Source organism: Macrotis lagotis, chromosome 5 (genome assembly GCF_037893015.1).
Source record: "Macrotis lagotis isolate mMagLag1 chromosome 5, bilby.v1.9.chrom.fasta, whole genome shotgun sequence".
Lineage (NCBI taxonomy): Eukaryota > Metazoa > Chordata > Mammalia > Peramelemorphia > Peramelidae > Macrotis > Macrotis lagotis.
Genome location: NC_133662.1, coordinates 88,122,541 through 88,149,466, shown reverse-complemented (window position 1 = coordinate 88,149,466; position 26,926 = coordinate 88,122,541). Strand labels below are relative to the sequence as shown.

The following is a 26,926-nucleotide window of genomic DNA, read 5'->3' as shown; positions in this document are numbered from 1 at the left end:
GATATTAGATAGTTTGGTTTATTATATTATTATTATTATTATTATTATATTGGATTATTGAAGCTTTAAAAACCAAGCAGAAACCTCTGAATTTCAACTTTTGATTATGAACAGTTATTGAAGTCATTAGACAGAGAAATGCCATTATAAAAACAACGTTGAAGAAAGTGAGTCTGACTGTGGCATGTAGGTATATAGGTACAAAATCCAGGGTGGGAGCTCTTGAAATAATACAACCTTGAAATTAGAAATGAAGATCTAAGAACAAATATCAGATACATTTTAAAAGATAAGTTCATGAAAAAAGTAAGAAATTCATGATGAAAGCTGAATAGAGGGAATTAAGGAAAAGATGAATAAAATGTTTATGTTTATTAACTTTAGTTATGGAAAAATTATGCTTCCATTGATGCAAGCAGGAAAGTTGGGAGGAGAAACTGGCCTAATTACCCTCTGCCAGCCAGTTGACCAGGTATAGCTTATTTCTGAGAAGCTGGGGCTAAAAATAAAATGGGAGTTGTTATACTTCATTTATTTATTTAGTAAGCATCTACTATGTGAAACCACAGTCCTACATGCTGAGGATATAGAGTAAAAACAAAGCATTCCCTACCCATGAGGAACTTATATTCTACCTGGAGTAGCATAGGTAGAAACAAAAGACTCAAATTCAGAGCCTCTTTGTCACCTCCAGTCCCAGTCTAGATATTAAGAATCCCATGGTTATTTAAAAAAAAGCCATGAAAACAGAAGAGCCCTATTCATACAACCAGATTTTGCCATTTTTAGATCTATTTCAGACTTTTTTTTGGCATTCTTATGGAGTTATTGAGCTATTTAAAATAGGGACATATAGGTGAGATTGAGCTATTATAGAAGGTGTTACAGAATAGTTCTACAGGCCTAACTTTTCCACAGATTTTTTTTTAGCCTACTATAATCAAACTTGGCCTGTAAATGAAAGAAACATTCCCATCTGATTAGCCCAATTGTTTCTAATCATGTCAAGTAAGATACTTCCTGAATGTCTGTAAACTTGCTCAATGCTTGTCAATATTCTCCTTCCAACTAAAGTAAAGGAACCTTTGAGAATGTTACTTGACTGCAAAACATTGCTAGATCAGTCTTCCTTAAAGACATCTTAATTATATCATTCTCTGGTTTAAAATGACTTTGGTGTAAATCAGGCTGTAGGGTTGTCTTGATCCAAACCAACCCAATAAGCAATTATTAATGGAAAAATTTCTATGGTCAACCAACTAGAGATCCAAAGACAAAAAAAAAAATAGTCCCTACTCTCCAAGCATGCTCCTAGATAGATTCAGCATTTAAACAGATAAGTATATTTTAGATAATTAGAAGTAACTAATGAAGGGGTCCCATAAGAAGTGGCACATTACCTTAGTCTTGAAGAAAACTATTGCAGTTTCCCCCCTTAGAACCTAGGTGAATTTCTAAGATTTTTTCTCTGTCCCTTGATAAGGTTTCAAAGATTTTATCAATAATAGAGTCAACCTCAGTCTCAGATCAATGCCACCATTTCTGGAAAAGAATTGTCAGTCACCTTCTCTATGACTCTCCTCACTATCCTATAACTTCCCAGACCAAATAATGATTCACCATCTTACTTTTTGTATTTATATCCCTAGCATTTAGCACAGTATCTGATACAAAGTAATTGATAAATAAATAAATCATTTTTTCATCCATTCATTCTAAAATGATGATAGGAGGCAATTAGCACTTGTTTGCATGTGACAAGGTGATGTCTAGGTTAGAGGAACACAAGAAATAACTTGATGAATTTTAATTCCTTCAGTTGCTAAAATATTCTAATATTGAAGTTGCTTATTAAAACTTACAACAATATACTTGATGCAACTCTCAAGCTCCAAGAATATTTTTTATCTAGAAGCTTCTAGAATTAATATAATCGCCAATCATTAAAGTTCTATTTGCATTTTATTTTTAAATAACATGAAGCAAAACTTTTCTTTTACTAAAGAAGGTGGTTGTACCATCGAAATGTAACATGACTCAAGTAAAGAAAATAAATAGCTAAGACTTCCAGATTTAGACTCAGAAGAATTCTCTGGAATTTTATAGTATTTCTCACTTTTTGAAAGTGAGAGTGCTGGAATATATTTTTGGTTGCTATTTTGTTTCTTAATTGTATTGCTTTTCAGAAAAAAAAGACTCAACTATCAAGAACAATAATAGTGTTTACCCATATGATATAGTTTTTAATTTTATGGTTTTAAATGACTGTGAAGTAATGTATTATTATCCTAATTTACAGAAGAGGAAACTAATGCTCATAGAGGTTGAACTACATGAATAAGGTCACAGCAGGCAAGTAGTAGAATCAGGCTTTATGACTTTTGCTTAATAATAATAAAAGCTAATGAATATTAACCATTAAGTTCCAGTCACTGTACTAAGGATTTTACAATTAATATTTCATTTGATCTTCACAACAGTCCTGGAAGGTATTATTATCTCTATTTTACAGATAAGGAAATGAAGACAGAGATTGACTTATCCAGTATCACATAGTGATATGTCAAGTTGGATTTGAACTCAGGTCTTTCTGACTTCAGGTCCAGTACTTTATCTACTGCTCCACTGCTGAACCTGTACCTGCCTTTTCAATACTCTTAAACTGTCAGCAGATGATGTTGATAACTGCTGTTTGTCAAGGGCTTCTCTACTATGTACTTTGGTCTCCCTGGTTAATGCAACCCTGTGGGCAATTCTATCCTAAGTACCATTTTATTGTCAACTCCATAATGAAAAAAAAAATGGCATAAATCAGTCTTTTCCAGGAATACAGCTCTTTACCAGGGTCTCACAGGAAAAAACCCTTCAGAATCTCATTTATGACAAAATGTGTAGCTCAGAACATAGCGCCATTTCTGAAGATTTTCCTTGGACTAAGTTCCCATGATCCTGATCTTTGCAAAATACAAAGCACAGAGTCAGGATTAGCGATCTATTATAATCATTCTACCACTTCTGATGACTCAGTGGAAGTTTTATTCTCTTTCGGCTAATTTTTATTTGATGTTCTCCTCAAGCATGTTAGTGAATTCTATGGGTCTAGGGCTTCAAGAGAGTACCCCATTCTCTTCCTTGGTCTCTCAGTTCCCTGAATCCCTCTCTGTGGAAGCTAAATATGATTATTCAAAATATCCAGGGCTAATTCCTGAAGTAAATAAAGATAGGAGATTCAAGAACTCTATAGGTAATACCTTATACCTGGATGAGAAATTTTTATTCTCAGCCCAGATTCACCTAAGTCTAAAAATGAATACTAAAGGAGGTGTCTGATTTATAAACATTAGACATGTGAATGAATCATACATAAATTCAACTATTGCCTCTGTTTTACTCTGCTTCCTGTGGTAGAACATCCGCTTGCTCTCACTTGTCTTAGGAAGTCATGAAAAATCTGTGTTTTTCATATAAGCTATTGTTTTCTGAGTGTAACTTTCCAATACAGTAAAGAGGAAAAATGTGGAATCAAGGGATCTAAATGAAGAGGCAGGATCTTAGGCAGAGTTGATCTGCTTAGCAATAGTACTTAACCTTCCTATTCCAAAATGTATATGACTATATTATTGTATTTTTTATTTTATTATAATTTCTAAAATCCTACCACTTAGAGATCCATTCGGAATCATGAGCAGCCTCTTTTTTTAGAAAATGTTGATAGAATTATGAAGATATCAGTCATATGTGTATATATAATATATATTATATATCTATCATATATATATATATATATATATATATATATCAATGGGGGAGAGGAAAGGGTATGGTTGGAGTGCAGGTAGGTCCAGATCTATGATTTATTTCCTGTAGAAAACGCTCTGTGAGGAAGGGAAATGTTTTTATCAATGAAGATGAGCAACTTCTAGTCTTCAGAGTGTTGCTTGGGGGCACTTAGAGTCAAAATGACTTGGGATAATAGATTTAGAGCCAGAAGGGAACATGAAGATTATGTAGTCCAATACTCTCATTGTACAGATAAGGAACCTAAGGCCCAGGAAAGATCAATGATTTGCCCAAAGTCACACAACTAGGAATTGAATCTAGTTTTTTTTTTCCAGAATTTGAGGCTAGTTCTTATCTACTACAACATGCTGTCTCTCTCTGTAATGTAGTATAAATTAGTTTAATCATATTGCTTTTTTTTCTAACATTTTCTTAGAGAAGTTTTGATCAGGGGAAAGAGAATAAGCCATTTTTGACCATAAAGCATTTTGGTGAATGGGGCCATACTAATGGGGAAGGTCTAACATGATTTTCTTTATTGAATGCCTAAGGCCCTGCAGAGTTGGATGCAAGAAGGTGAGAAAGGTGAATGAAGGAAGATGAGAGAAAGCCAAAGATAAATTTTGCCTCTTTCAACATTTTTCCAAGGGTTGACCCTATGCTTAGAAAAAAATGAAGTGAAATTTTCTTGAATTTTTTTCCCCTTCATTCTATCTCAGAGCTCAGGCTAAGCAGAATTAATAATATATTAATTCATGAGTAATATAGTCCTTTAAAAGACAGAACATAAACAAACCTCCATTTATAATATCATGTCAATGGAAAAAAATGATTCTTTCTATTTCAAACAGCACACTGACAAACAAGCCTTCTGATAACCGGGTCTTGTATTTGGAAATGTTTTAGCATAGTTTCAAGGCTAATGATATTTCACTTGGTAAACAAAAAAGTAAAATATATACTCCAAACTCGATTAAAAAAAATGAGGGGGGAGGGAATTCATTGTGATCCCCTCTGAAGGTCAGTCAACATTTATTAAGCACCTACTATGTATCAGACACTGTGCTAAGCACTAAGGTTATAAGCAAAAATCAAAATTTAAAAAGTCTTTGCCCTCATGGGCTTAAAAAGTGCTTATTTGGAAGACAACCCACAAAAATAAATTAAGCTGTAGGGGGAAAGGGGAAGAGTGAGACAGAGTGTTGGGTGTACCTGAAAAATGGAGAAAAGACTTGCTGAGCCCCTTTTTAAAAGAGATCCTGGCACCTGTGGTCCTGCCCTCCAGTCAGAGGGTCCAATCAGAGGATATTATACTGATGAGATGTGAGTAATTGACAGATCCAATCATGCAAGAAGAAAATGAGATTTGTCAAAGACATGTCTATCCAAAGATGAAGGGAATCTAAACATTTCTTTTCTGTTAATTTAGTATCTCTATCCTTAATTTCAGAATCATAGTCATCCTTGAATTTTTCCTCACTTATTTGAATTATTTGCCAAATCTTGTCAAGCCTGTCTACAGCATTCACATATCTGCCTTCTCTCCATTCAAATGCTCCCTATTCTATCTTAGGCACTCACTACCTCTTGCCTAAAATGTGGCAATAGCATCTTAATTGATTTCTTTCTTTCTTTTTAATATAAGTTTATTTTCTCAACTACATGCAAAAAAATAGCTTTCAGCATTAATTTTTTGGTAAGATTTTGAACTCCACATTTTTCTACAGTAAGTAATCTGATACAGTTTATACAGATATAACTATGTTAAACATATTTCCATATTAGTTATGTAATGGAAGAAGAATCAGGACAAAAGTGAAATAACATGAGAAGAAAAAAACATGAAGCATAAAATACATTTTAAAAATCGAAAATAGTTTGGTTCTGCATTCAGATTCCGTAATTGTTTCTCTAGATGTGGACTTCTCACAAGTCCTTTAGAATTGTCTTTGATCACTACGACCTGCTGAGAGGAGCTAAGTCTATCATAGTCTATCATCTCACAATGTTGCTGTTAATATGTACAATGTTCTCCTGCTCACTTCACGCAGCATCAGTTCATTCAAGCCTTCCCAAGGTTTTCTGAATTCCTACGCCTCTTGATTTCTTATTGAAAAATAGTGTTCTATCACATTCATATACCTCAATTTGTTCATTCCCCAATCGTTGAATATCCCCTCACTTTCCAATTCTTTGCCACAACAAAAAGAGCTGTTATTAGTATTTTCATACCTGTGCTTTTCCCCTCTTTTTTATGATCTCTTTGGTATACAGACCCAGATATTGCTGGATCAAAGAGTTTTATTGTCCTTTGGACATAATTCCAAATTGCTCTCCAGAATGGTCGCATCAGTTCACAACTCCACCAACAATTCATTGGTATTCCAGTTTTCCCAGATCCTCTCCAATACTGATCATTTTCATCCTTTGTCGTATTGGTCAGTTTGATGGATGTAAAGTTTTAATTGTTTTCTCTTCTTCCTGTCTCTCAATCCATTCTCCACACAGCTGTTAAAATAATCTTTCTCATAGCACAGAGCTGACCACATATCTTTCCTATTCAAAAGTGAATCATTGTTCCCTGTTTTTGTTAGGATAAATTATGAACTCCTCACTTTGAGATTCAAAGTCTTCACAATCTCCAACCAACCTTAGCTTTTTCAATATGACTGATTTCTACACATTCTGAACTCCAATAAAAATGCCCTCTTCCTACTCCCTGTTCTCATTCTTCCAAGACCTTCCTCCATGTCTTTGCTAAGCTGTGCTCCTTTCCTGGAATTCACTCCTTCCCCACAACAAACTTGGCTTATTCCTGGGTAAGATAAGTTGTTAGTACATTCTCCCTAAAAATTTTCTAATATTGATCCAAGCAGGACACGACTTCTACAATATTTTATTCTTGCCTCTGCAGTTAAAGGTAATGATCATTAAAGGTAGCTGTTGAATTTTCAGTGTGAGCATTTACAGGAAATCAAGGAGCACTTTAAATCAAAGTTGACCCATTATTTTGTTGATTATGCAGACAAAGTAATGAGGAAAATGTTAATGTAGATTAGACTTCAAAGTGTATCATGCATACTTTTTATTTTGAGAGCTAAGTGTTGAACATTTTCCAATATATCATTAAATAATCCAATTATCATCATTTTGTTATGTAATCATAGAATGCACTTTTGCCAAAAGTTAGGGACAAAAGATTGGCTATAGGGGACAAAAACAAAGGGTTTCTTTTTGTTGTTGTTGTTTAAGATTAATATCATATTTTAATATCACATAGAAAAAATATCACATAGAAAAAACTACCCATAGTTATAAAATCTTTGAAGCATTTAAATTTTTTTTATTTTTATGCATTGTCATGACTGTCAATAATAAATGTATTATAGCTATATTCACATATAAATGCATGTATGTGTATATGCATGTATATATGTATGAGTGAATGGTTGTATGTATATGAAGCAACTACTCTCTTTTTCCTTTCTCTTTTCATTAGACTATGAGGAATTATTTTCTTCCCCATATAGTTTGCTCATCTTAAAAAAGACTTTCACTTGCTTTATCAGTTTGAGCAATATTATCCTACATTGCCCAATTGTACTATCATTTGTTCCAGAGAGTGCTATTATTAACCTTGTCTTAAAGAAACACATATTGGAGTTATAAAAGCATAGAATAACAATGTCAGAAAGGAATTCAGGGATCATTTGATCCAAATCTCATTTTATAAAGAAGGAAATGAAGATCCAGAGATGTGAAATGGTTTGCCGCACAGCTGTTTATTGGTCAAGATAGGATGTACCTGCCACATGTTGGAGGTCTTATAGCAAATATTGTCTGAGATCCTATTCTACTTTTTGGGTGCCAATTCAAATTGGCTTGAATTGGTTATATGTTACCAGTTGCTTCCCCATCTGTCTCAATTTAGTTTCTTTAACAAATTCCAATCTGTGTTTAGGAGAGAAAAAAAAAACAACAACACAACAGTAGTATAATAATGTGACTGGTTACCCAAGGTTATTAACCACACTTTTTTTTTTAAAGATGACTCTTTCAAAAAAAGTCAGAGAGGAAAAATATCTCTCCTCTCTTTCTAAATATTTTTGTGTCTCCTGATCTCGTGAAGCTATATGAGGACCAAGACTAGGGAGTAACGTATTTCCAGCATTTCAACATTACCCCCTGTGTTGTTCTCGCTTCAGTGCTTTCCAGTCAAGCGCAAACTCAAGTTCAAAGTTCTTTTTTGTTTCCCCTTTAACTTCACAAGCTTCCTTCGATGTTGCTGCACATAACCTGTGAGGTCTCTTAATCCCATAAACTCTAAATCATGTCATCCACGCTCTAAACTATATACCATTTATCTGTTCTTAAAGCCCACCTGGAGTTCCATGGCTATCACACATTCAGTGTTTTAGCCCTAAGGTTATGAACTGGGGATTGAGGAGGAGAATAGTTTTAGTCCCCTCAATGTAAGTATAAGCTTTCTGAATTTTAATAGTGCTATGACTCTAATCAATTACTTTTGCTTATTTGGTACCACTACAGGGGGCAGTACAATTTTATTTAACTCTTTTAATCTTGTTTTTATGTAACTCTAATGATGCTTCTTTGGTTGAACATACTGTGGAAGGAAAGCTTTTGGTCTTGCTATTGCAGAGAATTGACTCATTGTGAAGTGCCAGCTATAGGATTAGAACAGGACATCTTGAATTGAAACAACATGACTGGACTAGTTCAATAATTCTTTTGGGATCAGTGTAATTTCAGAGATTTACAACCTGAATGAAAATATTTACATCAGTCATGGGAGCCCTCATCTGACCCTTCTCCCCAGGTTTCATGTCATTTGGAAATGGAATAAAATGACTGACAATATATCAAATGTCTTAAAAAAATTTTGACATTAAATGTCTTGAAATCATATTATTATAGAGGTTTACAACATCTTAGACAAAATCTGGCATAACATACTAGTTTTATAGATTAGGAAAGTGAATACAAAGAGATTGACTTCAAGATTGAAGAGGCCTTAGAGACAGTTTGATCCAACCTTCTCATTTTATTAATGAGGAAACTGAGACCCAAAGAGATCAAATGATTTTTAAAAGATCATTTTGTTAATGAGCACCAGAGCCAAGTCTGCACTCCTGTTTTTCTGATCTGGTAAAGTGATCATTTCATTCAAAATAAAATATAATCATTATTCTGCTGTAGTTTTTGAACTCTAGCTATGTAAATTTAGCTATGTAAATGTATATATACATATACAAATAATAAGTGTGCATATTTATGCACATATATATTTGTATTTATAAAAATGAGGTGTTTCAAAAAGAGGCTATCATTGATAATTATTCCTTAGTTATGATCTATATTCTATTTCTTTTTTAAACAGAAAACAGTTCTGTTGTATAGTCCTCACACTCTCGGATGATCTCAAGTTGCTTCCCATTAATTTAAATTCTGTCTTTATAATAATTGATAGTTAAAGAGGTTAAGAGATAATACAGCTCTTTTCCTTTGGTGATAATGCTCCCTATAGTAATTCACCAGATAATTATCGATGTTGTTTCATTCAGAAACAGTATGACAAGGTGAATAGCTTACTGTAACATTCCAAGAGACTAAAGTTCAAATGTGACCAGATAACTGCTAAGTTTGTGAGTTTGTAAAGTCTTTTAACATCTCAGAACATCGGTTTCCTCATGACTATAACATATATTAGTCAATTTAATTAGTATTTATCAACTTGAATTTGATAGTTTAATAATAGTGATTAGTCATGATTACTACTTCTACTACTACTACTACTACTACTACTACTACTACTACTACTACTACTACTACTACTACTACAATATGACTACCATCACTACCACCTCCACTACTACAACTACTATTTACTTTCTAGTTATTAGTCAGGGCATTTTTTTGAAAGGGTCATCTCCCAATGAAGTAGACATGTGCCTGACCCCCTTTACTGAGACAACACAAGGAACACTTATCAGAGGATAAGTCCCCAGTGACTGAAGCTACCTCCTTATGATTGACTGAAGAGGTTCAAAAGCATAAGTGGTAGAAAAAGAAGCTGTCCCACCCTGTGATCTATAAGACTACAGTGTAGCAAATAATGAAATCACTCTCCTTTCTCCCTCTCTTGATAACCCCCACCCCCAAAATAACCCCTCCTCCCACAGGAATAGAAAATGATAACTTTCAGGAGAATTACATGGGAGAGGCATATGCTTTCTTGAATATTGAGATCCTGCCTAATTCTTATTTTCTTTCGTGAGCATTGACCAGAAACTATTGATTAGATGTAGTGTGTTTTTGTGGGATAGTGTAACCCAGATTTGGGGGAAAAATGTTTTGAATCTAATATTCCTATTATTCTCTTAGTGAATGCCAACTCTGTCTGTCCACTGATTATTAAATGGAAGAATGGAAGAATGTTGGTGCTTGTGTTCATGAGACAGATAATAAAGGTAGCCACCCTCAAAATAACCACTGAAACCTGAGTAACAGCCACCCTTTGGGGACCCAATTTATAACTAAGTGAAAGTCAGGAGAGTATACTGGCAGAGCTATGCATATGCCACTGTGAAGTAAGGAAGTCTATCATTCAAGAGGTAGGTGTTTGGAACTGACTCCAAAGATAGTGACTTCAGAAAAATGAATTAAAAAAAATCATAAGCAAAAAAATTCAGAGCTTTGGTATGAATAAGGAATTCTTAAAAACTGATCTAAAGAAGTCCTGTCTTGTTAGAATCTCAAGTTCTCCCTTCTTTATGACCACTTCATGAAGTGGAGGTAGAAAATTAGGTATGTAGTATAGATAAGTAGCCTCTCACTTTACCTATCCATGATATCACAAAGAGAATATCTGAGTTCAGAAGGAGGGTGCTCTGATAGTTCCTGAGAGAAGGCAAGGATCATGCTAGCAACAACAAGAGAAAATGAAATACTGCCCACTATTCATTTACACTGAGATCTGAGACACTATGTCTCCCTTTTCTCCCCATCTAAAACCTTTCCTACCCCATCTCATCCATTCATGAGGCAGAGTCAGATCTTGCCATGGCCAATGAATTTTGATATTACCACATCTAATTTTTGTTATGACTAGAAAAAGACTTTGTAGAGGGAATCAGTAAACTCGTGGCACCCTATTTTCAACCAACATGCCAGATTCTCATAAACTGAGAATATTTAAATTATCTACAGTGAATTGTATATTCTTATAGTTAGAAGGCAACATGAATACACAAGGGAGAACAAGGGAAGGTAGGATGGTCAGGGGGAAAATAACAAATGGGATGAGAATTTGGACATATATGATTGAACAGAAAATAAACTAGTATTTTTTCACAGGGTATGAAAATATACAAATATTTGTACACAAAGATTATATACACATACTCACATTAAATATGTATTGTATGTGAATATAACATGTGCATTGTTTTGTATGTATTGTATGTATGAATATCTACATGCTTATCATCTGTCTACATGAGGGGCAACATGGCTTACTGGATAGGAAGCCAGAATTGGAGCCAGGAAGGTCTTAGTTTAAATCCTTTGTCTTTTACACATACCAGATGTGTGACTATGAACAAATCACTTAACCTTTAAATGCCCCAAAGTAACTAAGGCTATATGTGGAAAAAATAGAGGACCCTCCTTGGAGACTAGAATACCTGTTTCAAGTCCTGACTCTGACACATACCAGCTGTGTGACAAAGGGTAAGCCACCCTTAGCCTCTAGTTTACCCTTATCCTCAGGGTTCCTGGTCATTTTCTAAGACTAGTCGATAAGACTTTTGAGGGAGAGGGAATTTCCATGCAAGAAATTTCCTTTAAAATGAACTCTCATGTCTGGACTTCCTCTTAATTTCCCTCCACCTTCTTGAAATAAATTGAACTGACTTAATAGGGTAGAGTGATTAAATGTGATAACATGACCCTCTTAAAAATAACATAACCTAATACTGAACAATTGTTTAACTGTCCCTGAAAGGCCGACATCATCTTGTGGGGAGAAATCTAACCTAGAGAAAGGGGAATATCCAATTATTATTATTTTCTCCTTACATTTAATCTCATTCTTTCCTCCAACTATCTCACTGGTGGTTAATTTCAAGTAAAGGATATCCACAATCTGACTTCCTGGAACCTTATAACCATACAAAGGCTATTTTTTTTCTTTTTCAAAGGCATTATAGATATTCATGAAAATTATAGGGAAACAAGATCTCTCTCCACATCGTCCTTATCTGCACTATCTATTGTCACTGGAGTGAAATTTCCATCTTGAAGTTTTTTCATCATTCTGCATGTATAAGGGAAACTATTCTAATAAGTAGGACAAAAGAACATAGGCAAACAAATATAAAGTAAGCCTTGGAGTAGCTAAACTCTGTTCTTATATAAATATTTTAAAATAGGTTCATGTTTACTTTTCACCACATCTGGTGGTATAAAGCAATATGAACTAAAAATTTTAGCTAGACTAATGTTATAACGTGGTAATAATTTTATTTAAAAAGTAGTATGCCACTTGAGGTTTTGATTTTTGTTTTCCAGCAATGGTCCTTCATCTCAGGTCCAAAGAAAGATGAAGTTCTATGTAATTGTGTAGATTTTGTCTTTTATTCCTATGTCTCAAATCCTTTCGCATTCAGAAACATTTACCTCTTTGATTTTTTTTTTAGTTTTTTTTTTGCAAGACAAATGGGGTTAAGTGGCTTGCCTAAGGCCACACAGCTAGGTAATTATTAAGTGTCTGAGACCGGATTTGAACCCAGGTACTCCTGACTCCAGGGCCGGTGCTTTATCCACTACGCCACCTAGAAGCCCCTACCTCTTTGATTTTTGATGTTATATTTTCTCTCTCTCTGCCCCTCCCCTCTTTGAAAAAGGGGGGAAGGTTTTTGATTATTTTCCTGTGTTTAGAAACATATTTTATAGGTTTAAAATTAGTCTCATTACATAAGTGGAAGTCACAAGTAAAAAAAAAGATAAAACAATAATAAACATGAGTAATACCTTAATAGGTACTTGAATTTCAATTTCACTTATAAAGTTTATGACAATATCCTGAAACATTTTCAATTACCTTACAACTTTTCTGGAAAAAATAGAAGTATTTGATTTGAATCACCATGACAACTACTGTTTTCCGTCACCATAACCAAATTTGGAATTATTTTCAAAACCCAAGAGAATTTTTAATTTAAAAAAATAATTTTGCTTGAGAAAATATATGTATAACAGAGCTATATTATTTCTCATAACTTAAAGTGTTTTAAAAGTTGCTTGTTCATTAGGGCAGTGAGGTGGCACAGTGGATAGGGCACTGAGCACTGGCCCTGGAGTCAGGAGGACCTGAGTTCAAATCCGGCCTCAGACACTTAATAATTACCTAGCTTTGTGGCCTTAAACAAGTCACTCAGCCCCTTTGCCTTTTTTTTAAGTTTTTGCGAGGCAAATGGGGTTAAGTGGCTTGCCCAAGGCCACACAGCTAAGTACTTATTAAGTGTCTGAGACCAGATTTGAACCCAGGTACTCCTGACTCCAGGGCCAGTGCTTTATCCACTGCGCCACCTAGCTGCCCCCCATTGCCTTTTAAAAAAAAGTTGCTTGTGTGAAAGAAAGTATAATATACATTATATTCACACACATTATATATATATATATATATATGTATATACATACACACATACACATACATATATACATGTATGTTTATATTGGTTGGTTGTTCTTCACTCACAAAGGAGACCAAAATGGCATCATTGTGTTGGAGTAAGGGTATAGTGTATCTGACTTGCTGATCAGAGTAGTACAAGCTCAGGAGGTAATTTGGTGGATCAGACAAAAATAATCCATATAGACATTTGGAGTCGAGATGTCTCTAAACTTGCATATCTCAAGTTTTTTTTTTAAGTTACTGAAATTCTGTTTTGGTCACAGAGCACAGTTCTTTCTTTGATGTGTTAGCGTCTTTGATGTGTTAGTGTGTCTCATGTCTCACAATCACTTCCAAAGTCCTTCAGAGAGACTTTGAGAGTGTCCTTATATCACTTCTTCTGACCTTTGTGTGAGTGTTTGCCTTGTGTAATTTCTAGACAATGCAGTTTTTTTAGGCAAACACACATTTGGCATTCAAACAATATGACCAGAACACTGGAGCTGTGCTCTCTGCAGTACAGTTTGAATGGCCTGGCAGTTCAAGTGTCTTGTCCCTTATCCTTCCAGGTGATCTTCAGAATCTTCCTAAGACAAATTAAACTGAAGCAATTTGTTTCCAGGTATGGTACTAGTACACTATCCAAGCTTTTAACAAGCATACAAAAGTGAAGTCTGCACAATGGTTCTGTAAAGCTTTAATTTGGTAATCAATCTAATATCTCTTCTCTCCAACATTTTCAACTTAGTATCTCCCAAGTGCTGAGTTGACTCTGGCAATGGGTGTATCAGCCTCACCAAGGATACTGCCAAGGTAAGTGAACTTATCGACAGCATTCAAAATTTCTCCATTTGCTGTAACTGATGGCTCTACATATGGATGATGTGTGGGCTGATGGAGACTCTTTTTTTCTGGTGTTAACTTTTAGACCAAAATTAACACAATCAGCAGAGAATCAAATCATACTCTGTTGCATCTCAGTTTTAGAGGCTTCCACAATCATCAGTAAAAAAAAAAAAATATTGTGCAACAACTCTCCCTTCACTTTAGTCTTGGGTTGTAACCATTTCAATTTGAATAATTTCCCATCAGTGTGGAAGCTGACCTTGATACTGTTTTTGGATTTATTGAAGACATTTTGATGAAGACTTCATGCTAAATAACATGGGAACAAGCAGTGACCTGCTTTACTCCACTGATGACTGGGAAAGTATGGTCTAATTATCCAGAATGCCACACACACACACACACACACACACACACACACAAACACACAAACAGATACAGGCACACACACACATACATGAATGTATATATAGAAAATATATAAATATAAATATTTAAACAAACATTTTTTCTATCAGTAATGGAGGTGGAGTCTTGTCTCTCATGAGCCATTTAAAATCCATTGATGTGGATTGTGTTCTTGTCCCTTTGTCTTCTGCCACTGTGATCCCCTCTATATTGCTTTTGATGATATTATTTATCAGCTCTGAAACTGTAGCAGATGCCAGTATTGCTTTTTTTATACTCCCAGATCACTTGTGCACTAATTTAGGGTCTGGTTACTTGATAGGCTAAACCTCACAGGACAAAAGGCATGACTAAGTAGAGATTCCAGCTACATTTTTTGTTCGAGTGGTAGAGCAATCTTTAGCTTGCAAATCACTATTATATAAGAGTCCTGTCATAGACAGGGCTAAGACAGCAGCTTCATGCTAATGTACCCATCTGTGGAATCACAGGTTTCAGCTTAGGCAGCTGCCTGTAAAGCTATCTGAAGCAGTCCCTTCTTCAGTTGGAGCATGTTTATAGATGACCATTGTGTGAAAACTTTTTTTTCCCACCCCAAAGAACTAGGTAAACTGAAACAGTTGTCAGTATCATGCAATTTTTCATACAGCTTTAGAAGCATCTACAATGGTGGGGAAGTTCTAGGGAAGGATATTTATCTTAATTATGTTAATCCTTCCCAGCCACGAAATGGGAAGTTGAGATCATCCCTCTAGATCGCCATGGCTCTGTTGATTATTGCCATAAAATTGTTTTTGTGTAACTTGAACATATTAGAAGGTTCCTTCGGGTTTGTTAGGGATTCATGAAGTGGGAGCATATTTCCCTGTGGGCTTCTCTATAGCATGGTACAATCCTGGAGGCTAAGACTTTTAAAGTTTTCTAAATGTTGTTGCAGGTTTACAAGTGAATAGGTTAGCAAGTGCCTCTGTTTAACTCTGCACTAGACATGGTTTTTCTTCATGTAAAGTTCTTTCAGCTGTGCCCATTGAGGATCTTTACAGCTTGACATCTTTCAGGCATAGCCTAATAAGGCTACTTTGTGTCTTTTGCACACAAGAGATTATCAGGAATTTTTTTTAAGGCTGATTGATTTTTGCAGGACTTATGTGAGATAAGTAAATACATTTAATGTCATTTTACATGGGGTTAAACTGAGGCAAAAGAAGATTAAGTGACTTTGAAGACCACACAGAAAATAAGTGACAGTATAGAAACTAATGCACAGAAGCATCTCTAATGTTCTTCTGTTTTAAAATAAACAAATAAACAATAGCAATAGAAACCCAAAACAATTTCCTGAATATTCATGTGCTTTTTTGAAAAATAATCCATTTTTTAAAAATCAGACATTTGTTAGCTAGTATTAATTTGAATCACCAAGGCATTACAATTTTCCTAGAAATCCTCATCATCACACAGTATTTTAAGTAGCATTTGATTATTTTATTCAACTCTTATTTTACTTTTGTACTACTCTAAGCTAAAGCTCAGGATTATTGCAGTAAATATTAGACTTTAGCTCTATTCTCTAATGTTACAACTTCCATGAGAAAAGCAAAAAATGAAGTATTCTTGGTGTGTTGGCTACATTAAACAAAAATATTAGGATAGTTAGAAACATCCTGAGTAATGTCTGCACTTTTTGCTTTCTATCAAGACATTTGGTGCCATTTAGACACAGCCGTTGTTATGCCATGATTTGGTGGGTAGATGAACATAACTCAATAGTTGCCTCTGTTTTCAGAATACATTCTTAGACATAATAAATCCAAAACATTTCTTTACATCATCACCAACTGCACATTAATCCAGGAACTTATTTTTTTCCTTAAAAAAATAGAATCTGAACCTTAAGAAAAATCTTGTCAAAAGAAAAATACTGATAAAACGGTATACACTATCTTAAACTTTTTTTTATCTAGTGGCTTTCTTGTGATGAGATTTGTTCCAAGTGAATTAAAATCAATAGGAAACCTTTAATATTTTTCAGGAAGCAACATTGATGTGAATTCAATACCAAAAGATTATGATGTCATGGTAAACAATATTGGGGTAATCCAAAACTAGGGAAAAAAGAAGTGTGACTGAAACTGATCAGCCTATACATTTCCTAATAGAATTCTTCACTTCCTTCAGGACTCAACTCAAAGCCTTTTTGGATTCTTCCATATCTTAGTGCCTTTTCTCCTAAACTATCTTATAATTAACCACCTATGTTTGCTTTGTATTCAGTCTGCATGTATTTTTTCTCTCTATATATGTTTATACATGTACGTGTTATTTCTTCTAATAGAATATAAACTCTCAGAAGGCAGAAATTGTTTCATTTTTGTTAATTTAGTGCCAATGCCTAGAATACTGCCTGAATGATAACAAAGAATGCTCAAAAAATGTTTATTAACTAGTTTTTTCTTTAGATTCATAGCAACAAAATATAAAACATTCTAGAATGTATACTAGAAAGTTGTGTTTATTTATATGATGAAAAATCCTACTTGACTTTTCAATGCCTCATTTTCTTCACTTATAAATTGGTAGCAACAATTCTTGACATTCCTGTACCCCAAAGAGATTAAAAATTGGGATGAATTCCTAGATGTAAGTGGCCAATTCAATTTTTTCAAGGCAAATGGGGTTAAGTTGCTTGCCCAAGGCCACACAACTAGGTAATTATTAAGTGTCTGAGGCCAGATTTGAACTCCGGTACTCTTGACTCCAGGGTCGGTGCTCTATCCACTGCGCCACCTAGCCACCCCCCCAATTCAATTTTTAAAATGCATATAAGTCAAATATTAAATTAAAAAGTAGAAAAAAATCAGGCAAAGTGTTTCCCTTTGTAGGGATAAAACAATATTTGATTTTTTTCTAAATTTTCACTTTTTCCCCCAATGGAATATTCTGCCATTATGTATAGACATTGCCTCTTCGCACTTTGAACACATACAACCATTATTCTATGTAACCCAAGAAAACAAAATACTTTAAAAATGTTTAAATTTAAAGCAAGGGATGATGTATATGACAGTAATTGGGTATTTGTAAATCTTAACATTCTATATAAAGGCAAGATCACTATTGCTTACATGTAAGGAAGATATCACACAATTGGAATCATTAATTGATTTTCCTCTTTAACACCCTTTTCCCTTTAAAAGTTCTCTGTGTACAGATTCTCCCGGCATGGAATAGAAGCCTTCCACTATGTTTGGCACTTCAATATTTCCACTTCTCTTCTGCCCATCAGCACTTGGCTGATGATCTTTCTGTATTCCACTCCATTTTTGGACAGGATTTCTCACTTTTCTCTCCTCAGTAGATATCATCCAACACAAGTGGGGATAGGGGGCACAAAAGAGAAGGAATTTGATTTTGACAGATGCTTCACAGTGGCAGCAAAATTCTCCTCCTCATTCATAGAGCTATGTCCTTCTCTTACTAAAATCTTTGACGGGCTCACTTTTATCTTCAAGACAAATAAAAAATTTCCAAGCTCCTACATAATTTGGTATCAAATTACTTGTTTAAGTTTTATTTTATACTCTTTTCTTTACATAGATTCTCCTTCAAAAGTTTATGTTTAGCCAGCTGAACTTCTAGATCTTTTTTGATTCCACTGGTTTGCTTAGGTTCTTTCATATATCCTGGCCTCTATTGCTCAAACATATTTCCTTTTCTTTATTATTGCCGAAACTTTTTTGCTTATTTGTTTTGTTTTTTTTTTCCTTCAAAGCTTGGCTCACATGCTGTCTCCAGCATGAAACTTTCCCTGATCCATTCCTTCTACAATTCATTCTACAGATGAGGAAGCTGGGGCCAACAGGGTTAAGTGACTCATTCAGAGTTCTACAATTAGTGTCTGAGATCAGATCTGAACTCAGGATTAGGAGTCTTCCTGACTCCAGGTCTAGTACTCCATCCACTATACCATCTAGCTGCAAATTTTTTCACTTATCTTTTTCTTCATCTTTTCTTTATCTAAAAATGAAGGAAACTAGTCCTATTCTCTTCTAATAATAGTAATGATAATAACATTAATATAGTACTAATTATGACAGGCACTAAATGCTTTAAAAATATTTTCTCATTTGATCATCAAAACTCTGTAAGGAAGGTCCTATATTTATCCTCATTTCACAATTGTGCAAATTTAAATCAAACAGATTATGTTATTTGCCTAAGGTCATATGGTTAGTATTTGATCAAGATTTGAACTCGGGTCTTCCTGTCTCTGTATCACCTTATCTATCTTATGGCATATTTATTTATGATTACACTAAATCCCTAATACTTCTCCATTAAACTCTAAAGTATCTTGATGGCAGTAACTATATTTTTTATCTTGTTAGTTCCAATACCAAGTATATAACTATATGAATGTATGCATCTATAAATAGATACATAGCTATAGCTGTATGCATATTCAAATGTGAGTATATGCATTATATACACTGAGGATTGTACTTATGTACACATACATATCTACTATGGGCAGTATGTATACTGTGTATAATAGATATGTGTATGTATGTATATAGCATATATTATATACAAAAATTCTAAATAGGTGACACACACATATACATACATAAATAGCCATATATAGACATATATAGACATGGAAATAACTAGGTTGCTCAGTGGATAGAGGACTAGGTCTGAAGTTGAAAGACCTGAGTTCAAGCCTATCCTCAGATACTCACTATTGTGTGTCCGGGCTTGCCACCACTTAACCTCTTTATTTTAATCCACTGGAGAAGGAAATGGCAAACCATTCCATGATCTTTGCCAAGAAAACCCCTTATAGGGTCACATGACTGAATAACAACAACATGCATTCACACACACACACATACACACACATACACACACATACACACACACACACACAAACACACACACACACACACACACTAGATCTGTGATTTTAGCAGTATCTGAAACTCTCAATTAAGGAGGCTACCAATACCAATACCAATACAGATCTACAATCATTCTGGAATAAATGGAATCTTAGAGAATTGTATGGGATCCTGAAATGTTATATGACTAACCCAGGGTCACACATCCTGTTTTGAGTCAGACAGGACTGCTATCCCTTCTTGATTCCAAAAGGAGGTTTCTATTTACTATACCATGTTGTCTTTCTCCAGTTACAAAGGAGGCACTTAATAAATAAATAAATGTTGCTTTGATCTGATTGATATTCCTAATACCTTTTACCTATTTTCTTCTACTTTGGTTATTTAATTTGAGTAGACTCATTAGCCAGTCATTACAGTTATTTCTTTTGGGTAAGAGATAGGTCTTCTATGTTCTGACTTAGAATATTCTATTCTTTTTGTTAAGTAAGCATTTCTGTTCTTAGGATCAGACTGACATTTTAGTTGAGTCTGCTATAGGATGATGAGATCATAGATTTAGAACTGGAAAAGAGACCTTAGAGATTAACAAGTCCAACTCCCTCATTTAATAGATGAAAAAAATTGACTTCTGAAGAAGTTAAATGACTGTCTCATGGGGTTGCATTTGTCAGGAAATGTCAATGCCACCTTCTGCAAGCATTCACCCTTGGCTAACCCTTAAGTTCCTTTCTGACCTTCTACCAAATTCTTAATTTCTCTTATTTCTATTCCCATTCGTTGATAAAGTTGAGATGACAGGCCCATCCTAAGTTTTGTCATTTTCTAGTTGTGTGACCTAGGAAAATGTATTCAAGCTCCCTAAGACTCATCTTAAAAATGAAGGGTTGGACACTTAGATGCAAATCCATGATGTTATAGATCCCCAGATTCTTTTATCAGCACTGACCACACCCCATAGTTTCCTGGATATCATTGCTCCTGGATTATATCAATATAAGCTATCTAGAATTCAGATGCCTCCCTAGTTCCATTCTTTAGAGAGGTTCCATTCAATTATTCAAAAGATACATGCTGTTTTAATCTATACTTTCCTGTCACCTTAATAGAAGTTACTTCATGAATTGCAGTGGCAAAAAAAAAAAAAAAAATCATCTGGTGGCCAACCTTCTGGTAATGAGCTTTCCAAACTTAGCCAGACTCACTCTCAGGCGACAGACACACAGTCTGTCACTGGACCCAGACTCAAAGATTTTGCAGCTTGCACTGGAAAGTTTGCCAAAACTTGCATTCCTCTGGCAGAGGCTTCAAGAGCACAGCATTACCCTCATGTTGGAAAAAAAAAAAAGCTCTAGAGAATGACTTTCCTGGAGGCATTCTTATTTACAATAGGGAAAAAAACACTTTATCAGAACAGTGATTAGAAACAGATAATCCCCACCTTCAGTAAGAATAGGGTCATGACAGCTCAGGAACTACAATTATGACATCTTCTATATCTATTGGTAAAAATCTTGAATACTAGAGCAATTTTCCCCAGCTTTAATGTTCCTAACTTTATATCCAAAGTAAAACTTGTAATTCTTTTTAAGTTTCTCCCTGCCCCTTGTGCCTCCTTTCTCTCCCTCCACCCCCACCTCACACACGTTTCCCATTAACTTGAAAATACTGGCCTCTTTCCAGACATCTTTACCCAGGAACACCTGTACAGTCTGTTAGAGTATCTTTTGGTGGAAAACTAAAGTAGCATATAAATTAAGGGTTGAAATGTTCAATTCTTGCTTTGCTATCATGGTCACCTGTTAGGAATTGCTTCTGTTAGAAGTGACATCTGCTCCCTGCTCCCCAACCCCCTCCTATCAACCAGTTTTATTAAATAACTTTCTCCTGCAGGTCTCCTGGGTGTCCCTATTCAGAAATGGGTTCTTCCTGCTTGAGTAGGAGGTTCAAAGTGGATTGTTCCCCTTGTTCCATTATTGTCCAACTCTTTTGGTATTCCTTGCCTTTACTTAGGATATCTTCATGCCTAAACTCTCCTCTCCCCCAATATCCATCTGTTGAAGTCCCTTCCTTCCAGGTTCATTTTAATTGTCCTCTTTCTAGTTATATGAGTTCTGTTCTCAGTTGAAAATGATCTTTCCCTCCTCAGTTTTTCTTCTAGCACAAGCCTAGAACATTTAGGATACCCCTCCTTGCTATCAGTCATGTGTAATGAGAATAGGATTTATGCTGCATCTAATAATTTTTATCTTCAGGACCAGTGCCATCCATGCCTTTGAAGTGGTATTTTGGTGAATTCAATATTTCACTATTTTGGATAATTTCTTTATCAAATATAGTTCCTGACCTGTTCTGTACAATTATCATACCTATTTTTTCCATAATTCCTCCTTAAAAAACCCAACTAGCATAAAGGCTCCCTTCCAACTACTTCTTTTATTATTTATTAGTTGTAGCACTGAAACTACACTGTCTCTCTTCCTAGTTACATGAGTAAACAATATCATTTCCTTTTTCTTGCTCTTTATATCACTTTCACTGCTCTCATTTCATTGGGAGTATGTTATAGCCTCCTTTTACCCACTATGAGTGTTGCCACTCATTGTTCTGAGTTCTATTTTATGATTTTGCTTTCTCTGAGATCATGGTTCACATACTAGGCACTGAAAATTTCGTGAATGACTCATGACTAAAGATAATGAGGTGTAAAGAGGCAGTAGTTAACTTGATAATAATGTTTTGTCTCAGTATCTTCCTTTGTTCCTATCTTAACTATTTCTTGGTCTGATGACCTGATTTCTGACCACCCACCCAGACTTGAATCACATACACTGAAACTTGAATGGCTTCATTTTTCTATTTAGTTAGTCATAAATTTTGACTCATAGTTTCTTTTAATATCAATTATATGTTCTCCCTTTGGGGCTGATTTCTCTGTTTCTAATTTTCACACTAATTTTGACTCCAGGTTCTCTTTCTCTCTGTGTCTCTATCTCTCCCTGACTTCCTCTCTCTCTTCCTCCCCCCCCCCCACTCTCTCCTTCTTTCTCCTTTTTGTCTAGGTATTCACCATTTTTGGTGCCAGACTTACAGATGTGAATCAATATACCTTATAAATTCTCCATCTTACAGGTAATTCAGACTTTATCATGACTTCTTCATCATCTGACACTTTAGTGATTTTTCGGAGTCGTTTCTTCCCTACCACCTGACATAGAATCATGTAGATACAATTGTTTGGTGCTCAATTATTTGGCAACCATCAGAGTAAAATAAAAAGAGCACTGGATTTGAAATTAAAGGAATTTTTTTTCAAATTTCATCTCAACCATTGTGGGGTATTGGAAAATAATGATGATGATATTTATATAACAATTTAAGATTAATGCTTTACAAATGTTATATCATTTTTATTTTCATTATGTTTCTGGGGGATAAGTGATACAATTACCTCCATTTTACAGATGAGAAAAAAGACTAAGTTATTTGCCCAGGCTCAAATAACTAGTTAAGTTTCTGAGGCAGGATTCAAATTCAGGTCTTTTTACTATGGACAAGTCAATCAATTGCTTTACCTCAGTTTCCTCATCTTTAACATAAGAGATTAAAGATAAGATGATGTCTAAGATTCTTTCTAACTCTAAATCTAATCTTCAGGTAAAACAAATTTTTTGATAGGCCAAATTTGTGTTAATCAATCACAGAAACATGGAAATGATGTTAGAACCAGAAAGTACCTCAGATCCCATCAACTCCAACTTACACTTAGATAATAATTATCATTATACCATCTGAGACAAGGGTTCATCCAACTTTTGTTTTAAGTTTTCAGTTAGAGGAAAAGCCACTATATCCTAAAGCAAATCATTTTAGATTTGTAGAATTTTTTTTCTTAAATTAAGTTCAAAATAAACCTGTCTGCAATTTTCATTCATTGTTTCCAGTACTACCTTCTGAGGTCAACTTATCAAGCTTATTCTTTCTTCCCCAGGACAGCCCTTCACATATTTAAAGACAACAATCATGATCCACCTCCCAAGTCTTCTTTTCTTTCAGCTATAAATCCTAAGTCCCTTTGAACAATTTCCATGGGGATGGAATTTGTAGTTTACAATAAGGTTTTGGTGAATTGAGCTAAATTTAGCCATTTCCCACAGAAACAAGAGATGGTTCATGGAAAAGTATACAGATGAGGTCTTGGATGAGGGAAAATATTTGTATTCTTAGTCTTGCTAGATCTTTGGGAAAGAAGAGAGAGAGAGAGAGAGAGAGAGAGAGAGAGAGAGAGAGAGAGAGAGAGGAGAGAGAGAGAGAGAGAGAGAGAGAGAAATTGCTAGATCTTTGAGGAAGGAAGGAAGGGAGGGAGGGAGGGAGGGGGAGAGAGAGAGAGAGAGAGAGAGAGAGAGATAGAGAGAGAGAGAGAGAGAAGAATGGAAGGAAAGAAAGAAAGGAGAGAAAGAAGAGAGGGAGGGAGTAAAGAAAGGAAGGAAGAGAAGGTGAAAGTGAGGGAGGAAGGTAAGGAAGGAGTATTTGTTTGAGTATTGCCAATTAAGGCACACATTTAATGAGATTTCTGTCCTTCCAAGTAATACAGCTTCAGCATGAAACAGCCAGGATTGCCTTACTTTCTAAAATTACTCCTTCCTTTCCTCAATTCCCTAAACTAACCAGATTGAACCATTATTTTAATACATTTTTTCCTAAAAGTGATATCAAATGTCATACTAATTAGCATGAAATAAATAAGAAAAACAACATGGTGTGATAGAGAATTATCTTGGAACCCAGGAAGACACAACCTCAAATCCCAGCATTGGTGCATCCTGGCTATGTGACTCTGCCCAAGTCATATAAATTCTTAATACTTTGCAGAAAATTTGTCAATCTACTTCCTCACTGAAAATCCATATTGAGTGAACTGATAAGGAAGTAGGGGAAAGCAAAAATCATAATTGGATATTATGAAGCTTGACTGTGTGTATATGTGTGTGTGTGTTCATATTTATTGTTTCCCTAATGAAATTGCAAACTCCTTGAGGGCAGAATTTTCTTTTGCTTCTTTTTTTAAGTATTCCTAGAGAGTAGTACAGTGCCTGGTACAGAGTAGGTACTTAATAACTGTTTTTTGACTGACTGCACTTTATTTTCCTTTCTTAACAAAATTTTTATCTTCCTTGAGCCTGCATGGGAAAAATACATGTGCTGATGCTCTATTTCTCCCCTCAATAATGTATGTAATCTTAAAACTTAAAAGCATCTATTTCATCTTTTCCTTTCTTGTCAATTTTGAGCTATGTGATGGTTTATTTAATAAACCTTTGCCTAGTGTCTTCATTCAGGACTATGGTTACATCATAACCAGATATGTTGAGTGTAGTAAATTGCTGATCATTTCCAGACATCTAAAAATTATCTGGAGTTAATTTATAAGTGTTAAAAGTGTTATGTAGTTGTAGTGGACAGAGAACTAACCAATTGGGGAGAATTTGGTATATACTTATCACAGGAGGAAGAAAACTAACAGAAGATAAAGAATGCGCTGACTGCCTTTGACAGCAATGTTACATGATGGTTAGAGAGCTAGCCTCTGAGGGAGAGTGACATTTGTTCAAGTCCAACCTCTGATTCAAACATTATATTGGGCTCTAATCATAATTCTAAATTCTGTCATCATAGTGCTCATGCTATTACACAGATGAATTGCACTTTAAGATTATAGTGTTGATTCAGACTTGAATCTATTCATATTTAGAGGAGAGAAAAAAATGGAGAGAGGGAAGGAGAGAGAAAGAAGGAGGAAGGGAGGGAGAATAAGAGGAAAAGGAAGAGAAGGGAGGGAGAGGGAGAGAGAGACAGAGACAGAGACACAGAGAGAGACAGAGACAGAGACAGACAGAGAAGACAGAGAGAGATAGAGACTGAGAGAACATAATTCCAAAATTGTAGGTACCAAAAAGGAACATAAGCATTCAAAGGATCATTGTCAGACAGTTTATTACTCACAGGAATGCAATCATGCTGTTCCTTAACCTTGCAGCTTCCAAGACAAATGAGAGTGACTCAGGCTTATAGTGGGATTTGTACCCTAATCAGAATTTAAAGGAGCGTCAATCTGCAGGTGGATGAAACTGCAATCCACCCCACTATTAACCACAAGGACCCTGTGACTAATATAGTTTACTATTCTTGCACACATGAATTAGTTGAACTTTGCTAAGATGACAGTTTGCTTACCTTGTATTCTTTGCCTAAATATACCTGACCAAGTCAGTCACCTAGGACATAGGAAATTCCTCATACATAATCAGGTCAATCATTTATGAAATGTCAAGTCATTTGTTAGGTAAGGCCTGGCAATAGGTTGATCAAAAAGACATCCTTCTTTAATAGATGTGGCAGCTGACTATGTGATCCTGGACATCACAAAACTCTCCATAGCAAAGGTAGTTCTCTCTGACTCTATTGGTGGCAGAATAGTATATGATATTAGTAGAAGATATCTCCTCATTCTTACACTTCTATCAATGAAAGAAATTTTTGACTTTAATTTATCACTAAGGCTAGAGTTGCACTACATGAACATAACCATACAGTTGTATGAATGCATTTATAAATTTTTATAAATTTGAACTTTTCAATTGCAAATTGTAAAACATTTTATAAGTATTACCAGGTATCAATTACTGCTTCAACAATTGCACACATTATTCCTATTCTTATTATTCAAAAGATAGGTTAAGGATGTCAAGTTGGGTATTGACTACTCAGCTTCCTGCTTCCCATATTTATTGAGTGTGAAAAAAACATACATTAATCAGTCCTTGTTTCCTTTTATTCTTACTATTTAATATTTAAGTGAAGTGAAGACACAGAAATAAAATAACCTTCTCATGGGAATGTCAGGGAAATAACTATAAATGAAATTCAAAGTTCTTTTCTCCTGGGCCACTGAATTATGCTTTAGATCCAGCTTACTTTCAGGATATTCCTGATGTTATAACTTCTACTGAGGAAAGATTTTGAAATTATTTCATTCGTTCTCTCTCTCTCTCTCTCTCTCTCTCTCTCTCTCTCTCTCTCTCTCTCTCTCTCTCTCTCTCTCTCCTCTCCCTCCCTCCCCCCCATCCCTCCCTGCTCCTGACATGAATAGATTCAAAACTGAATCAACCTAACAATCTTAAAGTGCAATATATCTGGGTAATAGTGTGAGTACTATGATGCCAGTATTCAGAAATATTATTATTACAACCCAGTAAGGTGTTTGAATGTGTTTCTGATGTGTCAGCTTTGATAAGAA

General features: G+C 35.0%; 1 long non-coding RNA gene across 1 annotated transcript in view; it reads left to right on the top strand.

Annotated features, from left to right (window-relative positions):
- The first annotated feature begins 8,088 nt into the window (after window positions 1-8,088).
- The window catches only part of LOC141489794 (uncharacterized), an 84,150-nt gene continuing 65,312 nt past the window's right edge, over window positions 8,089-26,926 (top strand). Inside the window, exons 1-2 of the long non-coding RNA XR_012468990.1 lie at window positions 8,089-8,252; window positions 14,223-14,287. This is a non-coding gene — a long non-coding RNA (uncharacterized LOC141489794). The remainder of the gene's footprint in view (window positions 8,253-14,222; window positions 14,288-26,926) is intronic.